General features: G+C 47.2%; 1 long non-coding RNA gene across 2 annotated transcripts in view; it reads left to right on the top strand.

The window, feature by feature from the left end:
* The window catches only part of LOC148006592 (uncharacterized), a 65,893-nt gene that overhangs the window by 42,369 nt on the left and 500 nt on the right, over positions 1–23,024 (top strand). For both annotated transcript variants that reach the window (XR_015684877.1, XR_015684878.1), the window contains exons 5-6: positions 12,723–12,827; positions 22,572–22,637. This is a non-coding gene — a long non-coding RNA (uncharacterized LOC148006592). The remainder of the gene's footprint in view (positions 1–12,722; positions 12,828–22,571; positions 22,638–23,024) is intronic.

Raw genomic sequence — 23,024 nt, 5'->3', positions numbered from 1 at the left:
AAAAAACCCACCCAAGGCTCAGCCTCTTTCCTGACCTATGGATCAGGATGTAGTCCTCAGGCACCCCACATTCCTGTGCCATGCACACTGCCACACTCCCCACCATGATGATAATGAACTAAACCTCTGAAACGGTAAGCTAGTCTCTAGTTAAATGATTTCTTTTATAAACTTTATAAAAACACATATTGGTCATGATGTCTCTTCACACAGTAGAACACTAAGACCATATAGCATACATTTCAGTATAACATCCATTACATATACCATAGCATACAGTTTACCAGTAGAGCATTATTACACATGTCATAGAGTTTACTGGTGTTACTATGTCATTACACATAGCATTCAGTTTACAAAGTTCGGGTTTCTGGTTGATAGATTTTAACATAGTCACATAATTATGTAATATTCTGCAAGGAATTCTGAGATTTTCTTACCACCTCCAAAAGAAATCCTGTTGCCATGGCCAGTTTCCGCACACATGCCTCAGTCCTCTACCCTAAGCAGCCAGGAGCCTGTGTTCTCTCTCTCTCTCTCTCTCTCTCTCTCTCTCTCTCTCTCTCTCTCTCTCTGTTGTGCACAGCCCTGTGACCCTGTGGCTCGTGGGTTTCGCTCCGCCCATTTCCACGGCTCACCCGTGCTGTAGAGCACATCAGGTCCTCATCTTGTCCACCTACTTGGCAACTGATGACAACTCGGGCTGATTTCAGATTTTAGTTGGAGTAGCATTGCTTCTGTTGTTTGTAAGGAGTTTGAAGGGTGGGGTGAGTCCTCTTTGTGACATGTTTTCTCCTAGTCGTGGCTTCTCTCCCCAACTTGTGCTGTAATTGGGAAAGGAGCTCCTCACTTTAATGACGTTTTAAAATCATTTTCTCATAGAAGAAGACAATATGCACTGTATGTTTTGAGGCTTCCAGGCTCCAAAAATATTGCTAACCCAGGCTCACACTGGCTTTGCCCTTGGACTCCTTTTCTTCTCAGGCAACACCAGCCTGCCGGTCCGCCCTGTATTAATGTGTGAGCGGCGTGCGAGGCAGGAGTTAGGTCTTAGTTCCCAGTGTCTGTTCACCCCAGCAGCACTTTCGAAGACGGTTTCCCCTGCTGACCTTTGTGAGCCTCACTGGTGATGTATGCATAGGCCTGTTCCACACTCCCACCATGGTTTTGTCTATCTCTCCTTGTAGTTTTATTGATTTTTACTCTAGCTTGAAGCTGTGTTACTTAGTACATAGACATTTCAGGTTATTGTATCTTCTTCATAAGTTCACCTTTATCACTGGGAAATGACTTTATCCCTGGCGGTGTTCTCTGTGTAGCTTTGAGTCACCCTGGCTTTCTGCGACTCCTGTTGGTTTCCACTTTAAATGTGTGTGTGCGTGTGTGTGTGTGTGTGTGTGTGTGTGTGTGTGTGTGTTCGAGTGTGTTTCTTGTGAGCAGCACACTGTTGGGTCTTGGCATTTTAGCTGGAATGTTTGGGGCCTTTGTGTTGTGTGTCTTCACTGGTGTGAAAGCTGAAAGTATTTGTTATAACTCTCTTCTCTTTGGGTCTTTATTGGCCTTTTCTTGGTTTAATAGAATTTTGTATGAATTCAGTTTGTCTTAATAGTTTATTAGTTATAATTTGTTGTTTTGCTATTTTAGTGGCATCTCAGGGTTTGACTTATTAGTGATATTTTTTCTAAATATCACTAATTATAAAATTGTCATAAAATTACATTAGTATGCTTTTATTATTGTCTCCTGGTCTTTTTGCTCTTTTGTCTTCCACTTTACATAAACATACATTTTACATATATATGCACACATACATTTCTGTCCTAGAAACCCACAATTCATTATCAGTTTTATATAATAGTGTTTTCTTAAAGAGACTTAAATAAAGAGATAAACCTTTTCACATGGGCATCGTTTCTGCTGATTCTTATTCATTTATGTAAACTTGGATTTCTGTTTGGTGTCATTTCCTTCCTGGTTGGAGGATTTCTTTAATAATTTCTTATAGTTCAAGTCTTTTTTAAAAAAAAATTAATAAAGCATATGTGACTCTGTGTCTTAAGCAGTTTATGTTGGCTTCCTGAGCTCGTTGGCCTGCTCTTGTCGTCCTGCTCTTGTCGTCCTGCTCTTGTCGTCCTGCTCTTGTCGTCCTGCTCTTGTCGTCCTGCTCTTGTCGTCCTGCTCTTGTCGTCCTGCTCTTGTCGTCCTGCTCTTGTCGTCCTGCTCTTGTCGTCCTGCTCTTGTCGTCCTGCTCTTGTCGTCCTGCTCTTGTCGTCCTGCTCTTGTCGTCCTGCTCTTGTCGTCCTGCTCTTGTCGTCCTGCTCTTGTCGTCCCTGCTTGGGTCTTACTTGAGTAGAGGTCTTGGTTCCTTGCTGGTGACCAAGATGCTGACAGCATGAATCTTTTGCCTGTAGTGCCAGCCTCATCTTTACAGCCCATGGTGAGAGCCTCTTGTGTTTGGCATGTGGCTCAGTGTTGCCTGCTGTCTGTGGATGGACTCCTTGGTCATTGTGTTGCTCCTCAGCTGCAGGCTGTCTCCCTGCTCTCCTGACTGGCCCAGGGCTCAGGGACATGTTCCTTTCCTTAGATAATTGCTACCACTGACCTGCCCTTCACCGTTGTTGTCTAGACCAAGCCTTCCTATAGCTGTCTGGGCTCCCTCAACAGGGTTTGTGGGCCCATCCTGTTTAAGGTCGATCACATTGGTCTGGGTCTCCTGTGTTTCCTGGTTACCTGTCTCCACACCCTACACCACTCAGGGTTTTCTCCCAAGGTTGTGTAGGCCTAAAGAACCAGTAAGCACTGGAGGGGAGGGGCTTCCCTGGGTCACTTACTCTAGCTGCCGGGCTGGGAGATAAAGTCCCAATTCCTAGAGGTCTTTGACTGGCATTAGAGTGGTCGTCTTTGTCCTCTTGGATGGACATTGCTAGCCTTCCTTTGCTCCATAGCCCTCTAGCTTTCAGCACAGCACAGCACAGCACAGCACAGCACAGCACAGCACAGCACAGCACAGCACAGCACAGCAGCCTGTAGTCAGTACCCATCAGGGAACCCACCATGGGGTCTTTCTGTCTCCATAGTCAGATGTTGCCAGAGGACTACCAGCTGTCTTGAGCTGCACTGCCGAGGACTTCCTGGCAGTCATGGAGGGGGCTGTCTAACCTTCAGAGGATGCAGCTTTGTTCAGATCTTTTTTTACTTGTACATTTCTTAAAAATTATATACTAAAAGTACTAGCTAAAATTTTAAGCCCCTCATATTAATCAGTGAGCTTTGGGCTGTGTGTGACTGTAGGTGGATTTTGTCATGAAGAACAGACATCTACTTCAGAATGACTCAAATCGTCCTTATTTTTGGAACATTAGAGTGACTAATGTGACAGAAGCCATTTGCCCTGTCAGTTAGGCCTTTGTATTTCTTGAGTTTTGCCAACGTGCTGGTTGCTAAGAAGCTGCTCTTCCGGTCAGAACTGTCCCAGCCTTCAGTTCCTCTCACCTGAGATCTCTGCGACTGAACTTGGTTTTTCTTGCTCTTTCTGCCTCTCTATGATTGTTACTCTGCAGGAAAGCTCACTGCAACCCAGAAGACTTTCTGACGTTGCCTGTCCTCACCCCTCACCACACGGTAAATATGGACCTGACAGCTGCGCCCCATTCTCTCTGCACTCATGATGAATGTCGACATGCTTCAGAAAGTTCCAGAAACCTGAGGCCTTAGAATTTGATCATTTTAACTGAAGAGAAAGAAAGAAGTCTTCCATATAGCTCTCATATTAGTTTAAAATATTCATATGGATGTGACACGGTGCTTTTAAAAAGGCCCACGTGTATGTTCTGAGGCTTTGCATGGACTCTCTTGCAAGTGAATCACCATTACAGTATGGCAGCAGTTAGACATTTGTGTTAAATTTAATGTGCTGCGCTGGAGCTTGAGCTCTTTTGTTTAATGCTTCGCCTTAGAAATAATTGGGATGCGTGGATTGTGGGGGAGTGCATTTGTGAAAGAATTATTTATAATGTATACATCCCGGCTGGAATTTAAATAAGCACAACCATAGGCCTGGCAGAGAAGCCATTAGCAGTAATGGCTTTTGGAGGCTGGCCCGGCATGCAGACTTGTTGGTCCTTGCTCCGTTTGTATACGGCTTGTTATAATAGACTTGTCACCCTCTTCCCTTCATGTTTTGTATTGCGATGTGGAGGCTGACGGCTTTTTAAGCCTGTCTGTAGCATAAATGCTCCAAATGGGAACTGATTTTTAAACTGCATTGGTCTAATTTTCTTGATGAAGTATTTTAGTAAGAAAAGCTAGAAACCATTAGTATATACCATGTCAGATGCTTGGCTTATTCTTAATAGAACTCTCTCTGTCCCACTGCTGTAGAGGCCACTGTGCGGATTGAGCTGATGGAGCAAGCCCCCCCCTCCCTTGTTGCTTTCTTAGAAGAAAGCAGGCAGGATTTTCCTGTGGTGGCCTCCCAGTCTGTCGTGCCTGTTACAGCGCAGTACCTCGAGGATCCAGACAACCATGTGTGAGCACTGCTCCCTTCAGCAGAGTTTTTCCTGCTGTCATTTAGGTAAAAGTCATGGTGGAGTTAACTGCCTGGAGCAGATCTTCTCATCTCATGGGGACCAGACTGTGTTCCTTCCAATGAAGAAAGGTGTCTCCGCCTTTCTATTATGAATGTGTTGAGACATGCCAGTAGACAGAGTATAAAAATGGTGTTCATTAACGCTTGCCCGGTGGTTGTTGGCATTTATGTCACCTAGACGGGCTCCACCACAGAGGAAAGCATCAGTCCGTTAGCATGGCTCTCTGAGAAGGGCAGAGCTGGGGATGGAGCTGAGGGGTGTAGCACCTGCCCCGTTTGCACAGTGCCCTATCTTTAGTACTCTGCATGGTAAATAGAGAAAATGACGTGTCATTGTTGTAACATCCACCTGCTCACCCCACCCATCCACTCTGCCCGCACTACTCAGCCTGGCCGGTCTTGTCACTGTGTGCTTTGTTTGGGTCTCTGATTTTGAGACAGGCCAGTGTTCCACTTTCGAGGTAGTGGGTGCTTATGCTGACCTCTGGGCCCTTGTGCCTCCGAATCTTGAATGCTAGACTGCGGACCTTCCCCATCATAGAAAGCCAGAAACTTGGCTTTTCCAGATGATCCATTCAGGTGTAAATACAGACAAGGTTGGCACATTGGGTTTGCATGAGTTTCCTGCGTCTCTGAAGCTGGTAAGAATGTGCCTCTCCCTTCTCCCCTAGCTGTATTGACTGAAGAGCCCAGACGTTCGTCTGTTGACTCTCCCATCCCAGGTGGGTGGCTGCTTCCCTAGCATTAGGATTTCCTTCAGCCCAGGTGTTTTCTATAAACTGGGCATTGAGCAAGCCTATAGGTTTGGCCAGAAATGGATTTTCTGTTGTGCAAGGATACTTCAGAGATGGGACCTGTCTGTCCTGGGTCAAGGCGGGATGCATGAGAGCTCCAGGAGCTTCTCTCTCGGATGCTGAGTGTGGCTTCTGGGTGCCAGGGATGTCATCTGACCCTGGACGTGACAGCTTTCATCCATTTGAGCAGCCCTGGTCGTCCTCATGGAGACCACTGCTTCTTTGTGGGCTATATGACTCTGACACTTAAATCCTGTCTTGTCTTGGTGTAATGATTGGAGTCTTCAGAGAAGAGCTTTTCCACCTGGCTGTTTGAGAACTCTCAAAATCTAACTACATAGGAGGTGAGAGACAGTCTTTATTTTCTTCCTTCATTTATTGGTTTCCAGGGTAAGTAGTTGGTGTCTTAAGTCATCTCAGATGACCACTGGTGCTCTCTCACTGGTTGCTATCAGGGTTTCTGAGGGCAATGAGGCTTCGACATGGAGCCTGTGCTTCAGTCAGCATGGGCATTGTTTTTTTGTTTTTTGTTTTTTTGAGTTGTTTTAGTGCTGGCTTGTGGGAGCCATTATTCTAGAATCTTCCTGACATTTCTAGTAGACTGATAGTTTACCTCCAGCTAGAACTGACTGCTTTTTTAAAGAATCCATCCACGTTCCTTTACTGGAGAGATGATGAGAAACCAGAACATGGCTGCCAAGGAGCGCCTGGCTGAGACTCAGTTACTGCATCCAGCGGCGAGCGAAACTCCTCAGGGATGAAAGGGTTTCCTGCTGGTGTATGTTCTTTTCACATCACACAAGTGAGTCTTCCGTGGTAATTGACACATATGTTAGTGTTTAACTCCACGTCACTGAATACAGTTACTGGTGTGCGTGTGTGCATGTGTGTGAGGGTGTGTGTGTGTGTGTGTGCGCGCGCGCGCGTGTGTGTGTGTGTGTGTGTGTGTGTGTGTGTGTGTGTGTGTGCGTGTGTCTGGGTCCTACGCCTGCTTGCTAGAAAAGTGCTGTGCATGCTTGAGCTGCTTCCCGGCCTTGTTTTACTGAGGGTCTGTGTGTGTGTGTGTGTGTGCGTGTGTCTGGGTCCTACGCCTGCTTGCTAGAAAAGTGCTGTGCATGCTTGAGCTGCTTCCCGGCCTTGTTTTACTGAGGGTCTTTCTAAGCTGCCCGCTTGCCCTTGAGCTTTTGACCTTGCTTCAGACTTTTGAGAAGTTGAGAAAACAGACGCTGTACCACCAGACATGACTGGTTCTCCTCTCCTTTGTTGGTGTTTGTTTCCAATTGTGTTTTAATTGTAACATTTCTCCCTTCCCTTCCCTCCCTCCACACCTTCCCACATGCTTCAAACACCTTTCCTACTCTCCCTCAGATCCACGGCCTCTCCCTTCACCGTTTCTTTATCTATTGCTGGTATTTCCTGTATATACATGTATTTATTCCCAGACAGAATCCTTGAGTCCATAGTCGTCTGCTTTTTTGAGACAAGCTCTCACCACGTTGCTCAGTCTGGCTTTGAACTCTTGGCCTCCAGTGTCTGAGCAGCTGTGCTGTGCTGTGGACGAATACATCTTTATCTTCAAGAGTAGCATAACTTTTACATTTTGACTCCAACATATTTTAAATGTTCACCCAATTCACAAATTAAAACTTAGTGTATTTGAAGAAGTTTGATTTCCCTCCCTCCCTCCCTCCCTCCTTTCCTTCCTTCCTTTCCTCCCTCTGACTCCCTCTTTCTGAGACTGCTTCTTCAAGCTTCGTTAGTCTCGTTGCTTTCCAGACCGCGCCCTGTGTGCTGTGCTGTCTTTCTCAGTATCTGTGTCTCCCTCCTGCTGCTCTGCCTGCTCCCTGCCTGTCCCACTTGGGACAGCGACTCACTGCGGTCTTGCTCCCATTCCCTTCAGTGTCAGCCTCTGGGGATAGGGTTAGCGCGTGTGCTGCTGGACACTGCGGACAGAGCCTCCTGGTCTTTTGAACGTTGACTTTGCTGAAGGGATCAGGATCGTTCAGGGGCTAACTGCGCTGATGTCCAAACCTGAAGACAGAAGCTTGGCACCTGGAGGCCAATAAAAAGGCCCGACCCAGAGGACACATCTGTGGTCCAGCGCTTCTGCTGCATGATGGAAATTGAGACTGGAGAGTCACCCAGAACCCAAGAGCTAACTACCCTAAGTGTGCAGCTCAGTGGCAGAAACAGAGGGATTACCTCAAAAACAAGGTTGGAAGAGAGAACCAACTCCTGGAAGGTTTCCAGCTTTCACCCAAATACCACAGAATGATGCATCCATGTGCATGTACGCATGCACACAAGCACACGGGCCCGCTCAGTAAAGGAAGCCTCTGCCCTTCTTTCTCTTTGTATCGGTGTATTTCAGAGATAACTTTCTGTACAGGATGTGAGTGCTTTAATTTTTAATGGCATACCATGTTTAGATTTTCAAAAAATTCTAAACATTTAGTTTGTAATTTTTCTTGATCTGCTGTTCTTAAAAGGACAGCAGTCATCTTTAACTGTTACCCAGTGTGACAGAAGGCAATGGAGTTTCCGGATAAGGAAAGAGCCATGGGTATCTTGATTATCTTTGCATTTTCTCTCGCACGAGTCTGATCATGACGTGGGGTGGCTCCTGCCATCCGTTCATTTGCTCTGACACTTTCTGAGTGCCCATTAGGAGCCGAGCGTGCTGTGCCGTGCCCGGGGAGGACGACATGAGCAGGACACATTTCTGCCCTGAGCGAGCCTGTCAGAGGGACAGAGGGTCACGGCCTCCTCAGCAGACTCGTCCTCCTGTGTCTGCATCATCTCCACTGATCGGCAGTGAGCACACGCTCTGCTCTTCTGTGGCTGTTGATTCTCTCATTCATTCTCAGGGAGTGGTCTCTAAAGGGAGACTGCATGCAGGGATTTGACCTGCTCTTGACCTTGAGCACCTATCTCTGCCAGTGTTTTAGTCCAGAAGGGTGAGGCAGAAGTGTGCTTTGCTTCCAAGATGGAGCCTGCTGAGTGAGTCTGCTGAGGAGTCCCAGCTGCTTCCCTGTGCGCACAAGGCTGTTCCCTCGCCACCTGCGGTGCCCCTGACGTCCCACTGCAGCTGGCCTTCAGCCCTCACAGCCCTGCCTCCCTCCACTCTGCTCCCACCGGTGCCATCTTGTCTCCCTCCAGGAACCTCTGCCCTGCTGCTGTGCTTTCCAGGGCCACCCTCTCAGACCCCCTTCACCTCCCTGTGCGTGGGCAGGGCTTCCGCCACCTTGGTGTGAGGCCAGCAGAGCTTCTTTGGCTGGCGCCTGCTGGGCTTGGTCTGCAGGAGGGAGGACTGTCTTGCACTGATTGGTGCCACTGGAAATTTATGGGCCCCAATCGCAGTTGGACGTGCAGTGCTGCTGGCCATCCTTTCTCCTGTCCCTCATCAGCTGTTTCTCCCATTATCCTTGGCAGTTCCCTTAGACCTTTGCCATTCTCATTAGGCCTCCCACCTTGCCCTGCCTTTCACCAAGCAAGTGACCTTGCCTTTTACATCACAGAGAAAATAGAGGCCTTCAATCTTAATTCCCTATCACGCTTAACAGAACACCACCTGATGTATTCAGTTCCCCTGAGCTACAGCCTGGGAACTCTGGATCCCTTCCCCTCCACTCCACATCCAGTCAGACCCAGGCTACATTTCCACTGTCTCCATTATGAACAAGTAACCCCAAAGACACCCCTCTCCTGCCCTTCCTCCTCCAAAACCAGAGCTGTGAGAAAGTTGATGGTACTGAGTGGTTTCGGGGGAGGGGGCTGCCTCCTCCACCCTCACCCTACCCCACCATTAACTTCACGAGGGCCTGCTCACTGGAGCCAGCCTGTGTCTCCCGATGCCCTTGTCTCCTTTCCTCTCCTTTCCTGTCAGCCTCCACCTCTCATAACAGGTGCTGGCTCTCTGGAAGAGCACTGGACTGCCTGCTGACCATGCCTAGAGTCCTTGTTTGGTCAGAGATCTAGTAGCGACATGGGTGTGTTTGCCTCAGGCTAGGGTAGGAACCTTATTCTGCCAGACTGATCAGTCTGTTCATTGGTGGGAGCTTCTTACCAGTGACCTAGTCACACGGTAAGGAGAGCTGCCTGCATCTCTGGGGTAGTTCCTGCAGCCTGCAGCTGTGCTCACACAACTGCTCCTTGGGCTGCACTAGACAGCAGGTCCTGTGCTCCTGTCTGCTGTGGGCGTTTCCCGTCCATCCCACCATGGCACCAGCTACTCACTGCTTCCCCCTTGCTTCAGACGGCAGGAAGCTGGGGTGTGGGAAATGAGGCTGTGGCTGAATACTTGACCAGGTGCCCTGAGTCTCACCTGTCTGTCTGGGACTGTCCAGGCTATTCTAGCATATCCATGAAGTTACTGTCTGCCATCAAATCCAGGTCCTTGCTGTAGGAACCTTTGTGACCTGACCCAGGACCTGGCACCTGGTCAGTCTACTGAAATTATGTAGAGCTGGGCAGCTGGGCAGCCTCTGTCTTCAGCGGCCTCCTTGGCCCTTCTGCTCCATCTGACTGTCTGTACTCTGCCTGCTCTCAGCTTGTGTTGTTTCTGTGCCTCGGTTTCGCTCCTCTTAGCTTCCTGGCTTTGACCTCATCTCCTACAGCAGATCTCCTTGAAGGAGGATCTGCAGCAGGCCCCACCTTCTCCTGCTCAGTTTGGGCAGCGTGACTCCCTCTGTCTGGGCCTGTGCTCTGGGTAGCTGCTAGGCATGGAGCTGTTGAACTCAGCTAATCGGCTCACTGGAAGATGCAGTGCTCTTGTTTTAAAAACACTTGCAATTTTAAAATTATCTTGACAAATTTAATCACTTGAGAGAAGGACCATAAAATAAACACTGCCTCCCCTGATTTATGTAGCAAGTGTTTTCAGTTCTGTTTGCAGTCCTTTGCTTCTGCTGTTGAGCACCGCCATTCTTTGCACACGGTTGACTGTGCTGAGTGGATTGTCACAGCCATCCACTTGTGAAAGGCTCTTAGTGGGGTGTGAGCACCGCACGGTGCACGGCGCACGGCTGTGCTCGCTGGACTGTGTCGGCTCCTTCCTCTGTGCTGTAGCCAGTGCTCCGTCCATGCAGCTCTCCGCTGTTGCGTTTGTGGCCCGGCTCCCATCCGAGCCCTTCACCTGTTGCAGCCTTTTTGAGACCTCTGCTTGCTCTGTCCTCAGGGCGCCACTGTTGCTGCTCTGGGTGTTTGAGCTTGGAACAGCTTCATCATTTATTTCTACTCCGCCCAGATGGTGTGAGGGAAGAATGACCAGATGTGTCCCTTGACCCTCGCAGGGCAGGGCCTGGGCTGAGACCCTGTACACCTCCTTGTCCTGTGGCCAGGGTGACTTTGGGGGCAGCAGGAGCCAGCATCTGTGTGAGCATCATATGTCCTGACTACTTTTTTCAGCTCTGCACCCTGAGAGGCCTTTTACGCTTTTGCCAGTCCTCCCTGATGGCTTCTTTATAGTGGCACCTGTTGTGGCCTCTGACCTTTCCCAGGCTCACCTCAGCTCACCTTCAGTGCCTGTCGCATGCAGGTTTCCTCTTGCTTCTATCACTGGAACTTGTCACGTCCTCAGGGGTCATCTCTTCCCTTTGAGCATGCTCTTCTGTGAGCCCAGACTCCCTTTCCCCTTGCTGGTGCGTTGGTTTCTTGGGGTGACTGTTACAATGAACCTGGCAACTCAAAGCCCTGGGCCTTCAGGGCTCTGTACAGAGGTCCCAGCAAGGTGCTGTCAGGAGAACCCACCCTCCCTGCCAGCCAGTCTGGTGATTGTGCCACTGGATCCTGCCACCTCCAAATTCCTTCATACATTCTCTTCTTGTCTTTCTCTTGTCATAATGCCTGTGGTGACATTTATGATCAGTGTGCTGATCCCAGCTGACAGCAGGGTCCTTAGTTATGTCGTTAAATATCCTTTTCTGAAGAAGCTTTGGAGGCCATTCATTCTCCATCACCAGGCCATGATACCATGTAAGTCAGTTTCAAAGAGCAAAGGTATACTTGGGTTCTTGGGTTCAGATGTTTTGTGCCAGGGCTAGTTAGCTCTTTGCTTTGGGACCTGTGTGGAGTAAAACATTTTAGCAGGGCGTGTGTGTGGATTAGAGCAGCTAAGTTCATGAACAGGATCAAAGCTCTAACATTCATAGCTGCATATTCTAGAGACTGACAGAGATGTCTTTAGAGGCCACCGACTAACCACTACATGTGGCTGTTTCCTTCTCTGTGTCCCCTGTGACTGTCTAGTCCCTGCTGTCCTTTCTGTGTCTTTGTGGTCATTTGTGAATATCCTGCCATGTCCTCACTGTGCTCTGTGTGTGTCTGGGCCTCCTTCCTGGGGCACCCCATGTGCACTTGGTGTGTCCCCAAGGGAGTATCGTCCATGGAGGCTGGCCCAGAACTGTCTCTGTATTACATGGCAGTTCCTCAGTCAGACTGACACTTGACCTATCATAACAGGACTCAGTCTTGTCACCATGCTGGCTAATATTGCTAGGGCATCACCTTTCTTGATACAGACAGCCCACAGTGCCCTATCCCCTGCAGCTAGGTTCTACCTTGCCCATCTCCTGTGCTCATCTGTCATTGGCTGCAGTTCCCTGGGCACACTGCTGGCAGAGTGATCTTTTTGAAGCACTGTTTTCCTGTGTTCAGGTCAAAAGCCCTAGTGTCATGTAGTCTTTGTGGCCACAGCCTTGGGGCTTGCCCTCTTGTACCCGGCTATGGACTGATCATCTGTGACGCTGTCTGTTTACTTCTGGGACCCATTACAATTTTGTTGCCTCCCTCTCCTGACAATGTTCTCTATAAAAATGGGAATTTTAGGTGCTTTCATTAAAACAAAATGCCTCTAGCTACCTCTGGTTCCTTTACACCTGATGTTGGCCCACTCCACAGTGGCCAAGAATGAGAAGCATCTTATTTCTGTAGCTCCTCTGGTGCGGGCTCTTCCAGACAGCTCAGGTCTTGGGTGTGGAGGGTCAGGTTTGCTCAAGAGCAGGAGTAGGTGTGACTTTCATTCTGACACCTGTTCCAGTGGACCAGATGTGTGTCCATTCAACAATCCCCAAGAGAATGAAATGTCCTGTCACCTGCTACCTGTGCCAAGGGTGTGCTGAGGACAGTAGGCGTGCTACCCTCCGATGTCACCGTCTGGAGGTCACATGACAATTATGAATCATATACAGTATACATATGAGAGGAATGGTTGCACCAGGAGGCTGGGGCTCCCTCGGGAGTGGGGGCAAAGGGCAGACCTAGGGGAGTATGGAGAGCTGCAGTCCATCCTGAGAAGGCATCTACCCCATCTCTTACTTCACCTTCTACCATTTTCCCTCCAGGTCAGAAAGTCCAGCCAGGAAGTGCTACTGGCCCTCCTGCAGCAAGGTTCCATTTTCCAGTGTGACACTGAAGGTTGGAGCCGTCTGTTCCCGGCCATGATAAGTGTAAGTCTTCCTTGGGAGTGGCTTGCACAGCTGGTGGCTAATGCAGGACTCACGAGAGTTGAACTTTGGCCAGCACTATTTCCTGAGTAAGATGGTCAGAGCTCATTCAGGGTAACCTTGACCCTGTCCTTAGACAAGCCCATTCTTGGAGTACCAGGGCTGGAGAAGTCTCAGGCCAGGTGAGTGTCAGTCACCGGTCACTCACTCTGCTCAGCCTCAAAGTCCTTAGTCAGAGCACTTAGAGAACCTTTGATACATCTAATGTGTTTTATGAATGACCAGGAGGTGTGTGAGCAGTAAGCAGTCCCTATGGGTGGGTGGGCGGTGGCACATGTGCAGGAGCAGAGGGCGTGTGCTCAGCATCTGGTCTGCCATGTCGGTTTTCCATGGAGCATTCAGTGGTCAGCCAGGGCTTCCTCCTCCCTCCTTCCTGCCTCCTCCCTACTTCCTGCCTCCTCCCTACTTCCTGCCTCCTCCCTCCTTCCTGCCCCCTCCCTCCTTCCTGCCCCCTCTCTCCTTCCTGCCCCCTCTCTCCTTCCTGCCCCCTCCCTCCTTCCTGTCCCCTCCCTCCTTCCTCCTTCCTGCCTCCCACTTCCGTCCTCCTTGGTAGGTGGTGAGCAGTGCTGGCTTCACCCAGTACCCAGCCCGGCCTTGCCAGTCGTCTGTGTTCAGGAGCCATCATGGGCCACCTCATTTCCTTTGTCTGCTGCCCCTTCACTGCCCTGTACAGACGAGGCTTGACCCTCTGCGAATTACAGTTCAGAGCTGCAGGATTGGTCCAGCATTTAGGAAATAGTTTTGCATAAATGGTTTTAAATCCTAAGCCTGGATGATGAGTACGGGGGTGAGCAGATAGCTGGTCTCTTGTTCAGAGAGGAGGGACGCGAGAGGAAGGAATTATTTTTTTCCCCAAAGAGCAGAAGCATTATACGCCATGTAGCTAAAAAAAAATTATATTGCAGTGTCAGAATATTTGGCAATTATTCTTCATTTATATAAAAGGTTTTTTCCAACTATGCGTTAAAGGTCTAGATTTTTAAACTAATTTAATTTTTTGCATATTCCATATGTTTATAAGATGAATCAGTCTGAGGAATAATTGATTATTAAAATTCAAATTCTCCAGGGTTCTTTTATAAATTTCAAGTTTCTCTACAAGAAATTTAATTTATTTGCAGAATGAACCTGAGTAATAGCACTTAGTGGGGCGTTTGGCAGCGGAGCAGTGGACTCTGCCGAGTGGATCTCCGTTTTCATTCAGACCTTGGTCCTGCGGTTTCCAAGGTCACAGCTGGCAGCCAAGCATCTTATCCCTAAAGACTGGCAGTGCCGAGCAGGCCAGTGCTGGAAGCATTTCTGCAGGATTCTTATTTTATCTTGTCTCCAAATACTCCGTTCTTGTCAGCAGTGTCTGTCCTCCCCTCCTGCCCCCCTTCATGGTAGAGCCATTTGGAATATAAAATAAGCCTTCCATAAACACTCCCCACAAGGTATTTGTAGAGGAAACCGGTTTCCGGTTTGTGACTTGAAGCCCTACTGTGCACTCTTTAGCTCTGTTCTCTCTCTCATGTGTCTGGAGGGCTTGCTTGCCTTTGGTGTTGCGTTCTTTGACCCAGCAGTGCTTTGGTCCAGTGCTTTTCCTGAAGCCTGGAAGTTAGGGGTTCTGAACACCAAGGGCTTTGGGGCTGTTGTCTTCTCATCGGGGAAGTGACAGTGCATGTAGCATGCAGGTACTTTTATTGAGGAGGAAAGGCCAACATGTGTGTTGTGGAGCTCCCCAAGGAGAATGTTGTCTGGTTCCATGGGAAATACCCTAAACTGTGCAGTAAACACTCAGGAAGCCATTGGCTTACAGATGCTGGAAGTAGACTGGTCTGGGCAGTATCTTCTGCTCTCTGAGTTCTCTGTGTACCCTGTGTGTGAATATTGGGACATCTGTATATACATAAGCACATGCCAACCCAGGAGACTGCTCTGCGGGAAAGGACTTGTCACATGGATAACACACACATCTGTCTTTTCCTCAGCGTTCATCCTCATTGGGAATCATAATCAGTTAATTCTGATAGCAGCAGCTCAGGTGCCTGATGATTGGGACCGTTGGCTAGCCTACTATACCAGTTAGACCGTGCAGCCTTCCTTTGGGGACGAGGCTCAGTTCTTGGGTTATGCATGTGCACACACAGTGCTTTGTTCACATCTTTCCTGATACCTTGATCACTGGTAGTGACACCCTCCTCTCTGTGATCACAGCCTGCTGCCTGTCCATCTCCTTTCACTTAGCAGTTGAGCTATAAAGTCCCATTTACCTGTCCCTCAAAGTGGCAAGCTCTGACCTGGGGTCACTGTGGCCTTGTGCCATCAGCACCCAGCACAAGGCCAAGCCCAGAGTCAGTGCTGGATAAATGTTAGTTGTCGGATGAATGGATTGGTAAAAACTGCGAGAGCTGTATCTTGTAATTATATCTAGACAGGATAAACAGGCCACTGGAGACCAATTATAATTCCTCTTGCTTGCAGGGAGGCCATTAGCATTCTGCGATTATAACTAATTGTCAGAAGCCTGGTTTTCTCTCAACACGTTTTCACAGTAAGGCTTCCTCGCTTTTTGTCGTCATCCCTATTTTGAGTTCGTTTTTGTTTGTGCATTTATTTAGGAAGAGTGCTGTGGCTGTGGGCTGTAGGATAGCTGGCCCCAAGCAACTCAGTGAGATCGTCATTCCACACGTGCGGTTCCCAGGGCTGCTGGGATGCCATTCTCATCACTGTGTGCTGCCTTCTAATGACTGTGGATTTGTCTTATGTGGTGTAGTAATAAGGTCATGTGGGTGTGGCGGTTGGGAGGAGTGGAAAGAGATACAGGGAGCTCTTTAGTTGCCCGTTGCCCTGGATACAGAGGTCTCACATCCTCACTTACTGTGTCTGTCACTGAACAACTCTGCTGAGCATTACACCAGAAGGATGTGTCCTCAGAGTTTGAAGACATAGGCAGGCCTTTTCCTTATCTGTGTTCTGGGCTTGGATCACCCTTCCCTTACCCCAGTTAGGTTTGTGTGTGTGTGCGTGTGTGTGTGTGTGTGTGTGTGTGTGTGTGTGTATGTATGTGCGTGTGTGTGCATGTGCATGTGTGTGTGCGTGTGTCTCACTTCTCCTGTCTGTGTACAAATTCTCGACAGAAGATTACCAAATTTCCCACCCAGAGTTCTTTACTGTGCTATGGCAGTGCTGTGTCCCTGAGAGAGACAGAGCTTGGAGAGAAAATGCTGCCCTCCTCCTTTCTCTCCCTTCCTCCTTTCCTTTCTTCTCCTTTTTCTTGTTTACTTATTTTGGGGTATTCTTTCTAAAAATCTGGAGGTAGCTTTTTTTTCCTTTTTTTTTTGATTTTTTTTTTTTTTTTTTTTTTTTTGAGACAGGGCTTCTCTGTATAACAGAACACTGGCTGTCCTGGAACTCACTCTGTAGACCAGGCTGACCTTGAACTCACAGAGATCTGCCTGCCTTTGCCCCTCAGAATGCTGGGATGAAAGATGTGCTTCACCATGCCCATCAGGAGAGCTTGCAGGAGAGTTAGAAGAATGAAAACATGAGCTCCTGTGTGTCCTCCCTCCCCCTTCTCTAGGAGCATGTCACTTTGGTTTGTGTCATCCTCTCTTTTCTGTTCACACACATGCATGTTTGTATAAAGCATGTGTGTATACATATGTGTATAAAGTATTTGTATGTATGTGTGCTGTTATGTGTGTGTATATGTGTGTGTGCATGTCTGTATGTGTATGTACACACACACACACACACACACACACGCACACACACATATGAGCCATTTGAGATTGACTTGGAGACATGGTCACTTGACATTGCCCAACACAAGGATGTTGTCAGTCTCTCTTGGCCCTGAGTCCTTCTGTTTCTAGTGCCCTGATCTTCAACCGTCTCTGAGTCTTTGGACTTTGTAACGTGGGAGATCTTGACACAGTCTAGGCCACTTCCTTTGTAGAATGTTTCCTCAGGTCTTGTGTTAGCCTCTGTTTCTCTGATAGGACTGTCAGAGACATGACATGCTCTAGCTCTGTCACAGCAGGAAGCTCAGGGGCCAAACCCTGTGATGCCTGTTTAGGTGTAGTAAGAGATGGTGTCTCCTCCCCGAAGGCAGGAGAGCACTTACCTCTCCATCTTGCCCACTGGTCTTTTTTCTGCCTAACTGGTATTTGTGAAGTGGCCCTTCAGAGAGGTTTTATATAAGACTGTGGTCCATTTGTCCTCTTAAATTCTTGTTAGTTCACCAGTCAGACCTGTTGCTCTGGAGTTTTCTTTGTGACATGACATAAAAGGTTTTGGTAAGAAGGGGAGGACTTGAGTTTTGCCTGCTGTTCTGTCGTTGGGTAGGTTGGGTATGTAAGGAAGCTGACTGACTTCACCTGAAGCTGGAGGTTCAGGTGTTTGTTCATCCCATCGCCGTGGGCAGAGCTGCAGCATCTCCGCTCGCTCACTTGTGCTTGTCGTTCTCAGTGTAGCTCGAGAGTCTCAGCCGTACTTTCTACCTTTTCCTCCATTCTGCTTCCTGGAGCGCAGCTCACTTGGATTTCTCTAATTTTGTAAAAAGGGAAACATTGCTTTTAACCCTTTTTTTCCCTGTATTTAAAGTAGCAGGTTTCCTGTTGGTGTCCTTCTATTTTATTAACCGGTCATTAGAGAATTATTAGTTTTTAAAGTTTTCCCTTCTGCCTGTACTCATGGTTTACGTGCTGGGATACTTAATCCGTTTTGCTTGATGCGGTTGGCGTCTTGGGATTTACTACCAGTTTTTGTTCTTCTGTTAAATCCTTTCTTTTTGTAGTGGAGTAATGGAATGCTTTTTAGGATTTTAATTTTAGGATTTAGACATGTTTTTTTAAACCACATGATCGTCTCATTAGATGCTGAAAGAGCATTTGACAAAAACAATACCCCTTCATGTTAAAATTCTTGGAAATATCAGGAATTCAAGGCCCATACGTAAACATAATAAAAGCAATATACAGCAAACCAGTAGCCAACATCAAACTAAATGGAGAGAAACTTGAAGCAATCCCACTAGAATCAGGGACTAGACAAGGCTGCCCACTCTCTCCCTGTTTATACAAAATAGTACTCGAAGTCCTAGCCAGAGCAATTAGACAACAAAGGAAGGTCAAATTGGAAAGGAAGAAGTCAAAGTCAAGATATCACTCTTTTCAGATGATATGATAGTATACTTAAGTGACCCCAAAAATTCCACCAGAGAACTCCTACACATAATAACTTCAGCAAAGTGGCTGGGTATAAAATTAACTCCAACAAACCAGTAGCCTTCTTCTACTCAAAGGATAAACAGACCGAGAAAGAAATTAGGGAAATGACATCCTTCACAGTAGTCACAAATAATATAAAATATCTCGGTGTTTTTCTAACTAAGCAAGTGAAAGATCTGTATGACAAGAACTTCAAGTCTCTGAAAAAAGAAATTTAAGAAGATCTCAGAAGATGGAAAGATCTCCCATGTTCATGCATTGGCAGGATTAATATTGTAAAAATGGCCATCTTGCCGAAAGAAATCTACAGATTTCAATGCAATCCCCATCAAAATCCCAATTCAATTCTTCACAGAGATAGAAAGAGCAATTCTCAAATTCATCTGGAATAACAAAAACCCCAGGATACTGAAAACCATTCTCAACAATATAAGAACTTCTGGGGGAATCACTATTCCTGACCACCAGCTGTATTACAGAGTAATAGTGATTAAAAAAAACAACAACAACACACACACAGGTATTGGTATAGAGACAGGCAGGTAGATCAATGGAATAGAATTGAAGACCCAGAATTAAACCCATACACCTATGGTCATTTGATCTTTGACAAAGAAGTCAAAACCATCCAGAAGAAAAAAGACAGTAATGGTGCTGGTTCAAGTGGAGGTCAGCATGTAGAAGAATGCAAATCAACCCATTCTTATCTCCTTGTACAAAGCTCAAGTCCAAGTGGATCAAAGACCTATGCATAGAGCCAGATACACTCAAACTAATAGAAGGGAAAGTGTGGAAGAGCCTCGAACACATCAGCACATAGGAAATTTCCTGAACATATTTAGACATTTTATGTCTTTGTCAGCATAGTCTCTGTCACCTGCTCTCACCCTCTGTACTGTTATTTTCATATGTTACATTATGAACCACAAGTATAGTTTTATAATTTTTTAAAACCCTATATTGTGAAGAAATTACTAAGGGAAAGATATAGCATTTCATATGTTCAATTTACCACTTCTGATTACTCTTTTTTCTGTCATTTTCCTTCCATATAAAGAACTTGCTTTGAGGCTTCATGCAGTTCTGGTCTTAAAAGGCTCTACTTGCTAGTTTTGCTGGGTATAGAATTGTGGGTACACAGGTTTGTTTCTTTTCCCTTGTAGACTGTTAAACCATTTTATTGCTGTCAGGCCTCCTGTTTCTCTCTGAGGTCAGCTCTCATTCTTCTGCTTTTATAGACAAAGTATCTTCCCTAGCTCCTCCCCATCTTACCCTCCTCCTCCTTTTCTTCCTCTTTTCCTTTTTTTCCTTCTTCTCTTTTCTCTTTGGGTCCTAACAATGTCTGTCCTCTGTATTCATTGACCAACCTAGATATTACAGGGTTTGTGGAGTTAGGGGCTTTTGTTCCTCACATAAGCCCTCCATTGTCTTTTCCCGAGGAGACTGGGGCTCTGAAGATGTACTTTAATCCTTGGCTTTAGCCTTCAGTCTTTGTCCCTTTGATGCTCAGATTTGGCCATTGTTATGTGTCTTACATTGGGAGACATTGCCTCGCCTTGGGTGACTCTGGTTTTAGTCTCCCTGCACTTCCAGCTTCTCAGCAGATTTTTTTACTTTGCTGGTTGTCCTTTTAACCTCTAAGGTTTTGGTGTTGAACTTTCACCCTGTCTGCACAGTTTCAGAGGCTTAGTGATACAGAGTGTCTTCGTATCCGAGTGTGAATGTGTCTGCAGCCATTCCATGAGGTTGCTTTCCTGGATACTGCAGTTGGTTTCCCTTGCTGTTCCTTTTGGGTGACTCCTTGCATTATGGGTCACTTTTCCCCTCTAACACCTACGTGCTGTGTTTTGATAAGGCATTGAAGGTTTTACATGATTCATTGGAAAACTACACCAGGTTATATCTCTAATGTAATTTCATCCCAGCACTTGATTACCTTGAGCCAACCTCCAACACAGAACAGTTTCCCTTGTGATCCACAATTAAGACTGATGCTCAGTGTGTCTCATTTCTGCTGACTCTTCTGGAATCTTGCCCAAATGTATGTGACTTGTGGTTCACCAAGGATTTGGGCAGGTCTTAGAAATGCCTGCCTTACTTGAGAACCTGCCCTTTGCTGGGCAGGCCTTGCTTGTTTTTGAGGTGACCTCACTCTGTAGGTCCCCATGGCCTTGAACTCACTCAGTACCTTGTAATCTTCCTGCTTCAGCCTCATGAGTGCCAGAATCAAAGACCAGGAGTGCCACACTCCTGGCTGGCCTTCATCTTTTTAAGAGCATCTAGACATCAAGTCTCTGTCTTTTGGTTGCCCACGTCTCCTTCCCTCATTACTTTCAAGTGACTGGCTTTAAAGTTGATCCAGCGGAGCTTGTGGAAGGCTCCATGACCACTGCCATGACAGAACGCCTGAGGAGCAGCTCGGAAGGAAACATTTACTTGCTTCCTTATTTTTGCAGTTTCAGAAGTTGTCGTCTCCCATGATGGGGAAGGTGAGGCAGAATAGCTGACAACAACAAGGATAAGAGATGGGGGCCAGCCCCAGGCCACCCCACTCTCCATAATTCCACCACCCCCATTGGTTAATTCAAGCACTCTCCGGCCAGGAGTTGCTTTCTGGAGATATCTCATAGGCATGTTCAGAGTTGTGACACCTTCTCTGTTCTGCTATTTCTCAGTTCAGTTACATTCAAGGGTAACTGTTGCAAAGCTACTCTGTTATGTGGTTGTGTTCTACAATGTCTGTTCCTTTGATGAGAGTCTTGATCTGCTCATTCATTGTCACTGACTTTTCTTTGTAGTCCTCAAGGATATTTATAATAGCTGCTTTAATTAAACTCTTTAAAGTTTATAAATTTTAACTTCTAGGTGTGTGTGTCTGTGTCTGTGTGGATTTTTTGTTTCTACTAACTGGTTTTTTTCTTTCTTTTTTTTTTTTTTGCCAATAAATCACAATTTCTAATCTCGTGCTTATTTTGTTTATTTTTTTAATGGTATTCCATTCATGCATGTGCGAGTTTTGTTTTTGTTTTCTGTTGTATCTTCTTGATAAAGCAGAAACTAGAGTGTCTTGCTTTCTAGGAGTGTTGCCTTGGCTGGGAGAAGCATTTCAGGTTGTGCTGCCTGGGCAGAGTAAGCAGCTACATGCACAGTTGTCTGTTGTGAGGCTTTGCCTTTCTCCGTGACGCCCCCATCTCCCCTGTATATGCACAGTTCAGAGATTTCCCAGGAAGGCAGGTAGGATGGAGTGCTGACCCTGGGCTCTCTTTTCTTTGGTTCCCTCTTTGCCTCCTTCCTAAGCATTCTACACTCTTTTCACCTTTCCTCAAAGGCTTGAACCTGAATTCTCAAACCAGTAAGCCTGTAGCATTTGCTCAGGGTCTCACTCTTCTGCTCAGGGACACAGTATGCACGAGAAGCTTGCCCAGCAACCACTGTGTGGAGCAGTACTGCCAATGTGGCCTTGTGGCTGTTGTACCTCAGCACAGTTGGGTTGTGTTTGCACACATGTTTGATATGTTTCAGTGCTGGCTACGCCATCTGAAAAGTGAGCAGACAACCCTCATGGTAAAATGAGCCAGCGATGACCAGCTGTGGGCACAGAGTGTGGGTCAGGCAGTTGCCAATGGGGCTGCAGGCGAGCTCCTATCCGGTAAAGTTAGGCAGTGTTTGGCCTCTGTTGATCATCCAGAGACAGAGTTCAAAAGGTCCCCTGCATTTCCTTCCTGAGTACTTGTGGACTAGTTTCAGTGCCTGCTTCTGAGGGTTGCCCTTTTGATTCATGTGATGGGGATGCTTCTCCTGTTACATAATCTCCAGAATGACTCCATGCTGACCCACAGCACAGGTGAGTGCCTCAAGTCTGTGTGTGGTGACCGGAAATTCTTCCAAGTTCAGAGGGTTTGAACATAAGACACTAAAACGTCTTTTAGCTGAAAACCTCCAAGTCTGTCCCTGTGGAGTTTTTGTCTCCTCTGGGAAGGGATGGGGCTGGTGGTGGACAGCAGTGCACAGGGTCTTTGATGTCTTGGGATGACTTCCTCCAGAACCGTCTTCTTTTTGCTGCACCTTTCACCTCTACCCTGGCTTCTCTTGTAGTTACTCAGGATTTGGCTATAGCAGCATTAATTGTACGCAGTGATGCCTCAGCCTTACCCTGCTCTTCAGGCCTTGAAACACATGATCAGGACTGAGGCCTCATTTACCATGCAGAGAAGCAAACAGGCTCTGCCTTACCACTAACCGAATGCATTATGTATCAAGATCAATTAGGAGCCAGGAAACCATGGAAATGGGGGCCCTCTTGTAAATGCCCTGTTTTCAATGCAGCAGGCACCTAGCATGTCTATGTGTGGGCGATGGGCCTCGCACAGGCTGGCTAGCTGTCTGGCTCCCGGGGACCCCGCTTGTTAGGTTTTACAGTGTGTGCAGATAAAAGGAAGGACAAAGAATGATGGCGTGCCTCTGCCCCTCACAGGTATGCGCCACACACTTTGGGGATATTTGTCATACTGTCGGACAAGAAGCCACTGAGAAATTTTTGGTATGTGAAATTTTGCCAGTCATAATTGCTACCATGCTTCCTGGTGTACTTTTCAAGTCTGGCTGGCAAGTAGTGGGCACAGACAGCCCAGCCTCTGTGTTGTCCCTGCTCCTAGCCATATGCTCAGGTGTCCTCTGTCTGCATGCTCCCTGCTGCCTCCCACCATCCCATTTGGAACTCTTCCTTGCCCTAAAACCTGCATACACTAGGCATATTTTTCTTGGTTTATGGGTTCAAATCCAAAAGCTCGTCACGGTTCAGGTCCCCTCACAAATGTCTTTTCTGCCATGCCTATAGTTACCCCACGTCTGCTCCACTGTGCTTGTGTGGTGGGCTCAGCTCTGGCTGTGCAGCTCAGCTGGGAGGCCTATAGCTTTCAAAGTTCTC

The sequence above is a fragment of the Rattus norvegicus genome, chromosome 3 (genome assembly GCF_021556685.1).
Source record: "Rattus norvegicus strain SHRSP/BbbUtx chromosome 3, alternate assembly SHRSP_T2T, whole genome shotgun sequence".
In the NCBI taxonomy this organism is placed as follows: domain Eukaryota; kingdom Metazoa; phylum Chordata; class Mammalia; order Rodentia; family Muridae; genus Rattus; species Rattus norvegicus.
This window is presented reverse-complemented; position numbering and strand designations above follow the sequence as displayed.